General features: G+C 35.7%; 1 protein-coding gene across 1 annotated transcript in view; it reads left to right on the top strand.

Annotated features, from left to right (window-relative positions):
- Positions 1 to 1259, top strand: part of RNF141 (ring finger protein 141) — a gene marked incomplete at its 5' end in the record, with an annotated part of 19691 nt that overhangs the window by 7692 nt on the left and 10740 nt on the right. The window lies entirely within an intron of this gene.

Genomic DNA, 1259 nt, shown 5'->3' with positions numbered 1-1259 from the left:
AGAAACTGATGAAAACTCATCCTCTGTAACATCTTGTCAAGCTAGTCTTTGGATGGGAAGGTATATAATGCATGATTACCATGTTTCACTTATTTTCCAATGTGTAAACTACTGAAATATCATTAGTATTTTTACTGGTGTGACATCCTAAATCTTTTGTCTCAGTTGGTATTGTATCCCAGATCAGTTTTAGGGTTATTTTGTGCTTTAAACATTGTTACAGTGACAAATTAAAGCTAAACTAAAGCGGCTCACATCAGGTAATGTTTCTGTCAGCCCAATCTCCAGGAATCCACTCTTCACTCTGTGTACTTGCATTTAATGACAAAGGAGATAGTTAGTGCCTCCTTTGTAAAAGGTATTTAGGTTCTGAAACGGTCAATGCCTTTAACGCCCTTTAGAGAATTAGGACCAAGAATTTGGCAAAATCATCCCAGTTTTTCTTAAAAATGTCTGACTGATTGGAGCATCAAAATTATAAATATTGGCTCCAGGATTTGGCAGTCTATTCAGGAATAAAGTGAATGCATATACTGTGTTACCAAGAGGAAACGAAGTCAGCCAGAGTTTTCTTCAATGGTGCTTGTTTACTCAGGCCTATTATATTATTGTTCTGTTTAAACTTTCTTTTCCTTCTTGCGTATGCTTTTGGCATGTGGAAGCTCCCACCTGTTGCCATCTGACAGTAATGACCATAATTTAAATTTGTACTTGCTTCATTGGAAAAAGGCTTACGTGGGTCCAGACATGTTGACATCCTGTCTTATTGTCATACTTGGGTAGACAGCAAAAATCTGTGTTGATACTGTCCTTTACCTTAAAGTTAAGAATGTGCTTAACACATTATTGCTACATTAACAGTTACATTTTCCAGTCCATTGTTAACCAATTGGTTTCCAAATACTAAGTGGTAGTTAAATTGTATTTTCCATTTATCATTTCCTGTTTCTCTTTAATAGGATTATTTGGTTTTCTAGGTTTGAGCTGTACAAGTGTTACTGACACACCAGATGAGTTTTAGAACATTGTAGGCAGTGAGAAATATTAAAGCAAAGGATTTTCTGGGTGATCCTTTACCTGTCAATATGCTTTTCAGAGTATGGGCCTTATCTTTCCTAAATTTCATAAAGTTCATCTTTCCAAGACAAGGGTCTGATTTTCTGCTTTTTTTCTTCTCCCTCTTCAGAATGGTGATTTTTAAAAAGTGTTTTAAAAGCTGAGGATGATGTTTACCAGTATGTTTAAGCTATAAGGCAGCA

This window comes from Galeopterus variegatus, unplaced genomic scaffold (genome assembly GCF_000696425.1).
Source record: "Galeopterus variegatus unplaced genomic scaffold, G_variegatus-3.0.2 Scaffold4088, whole genome shotgun sequence".
NCBI classification, from domain to species: Eukaryota; Metazoa; Chordata; class Mammalia; order Dermoptera; family Cynocephalidae; genus Galeopterus; species Galeopterus variegatus.
This window is presented reverse-complemented; position numbering and strand designations above follow the sequence as displayed.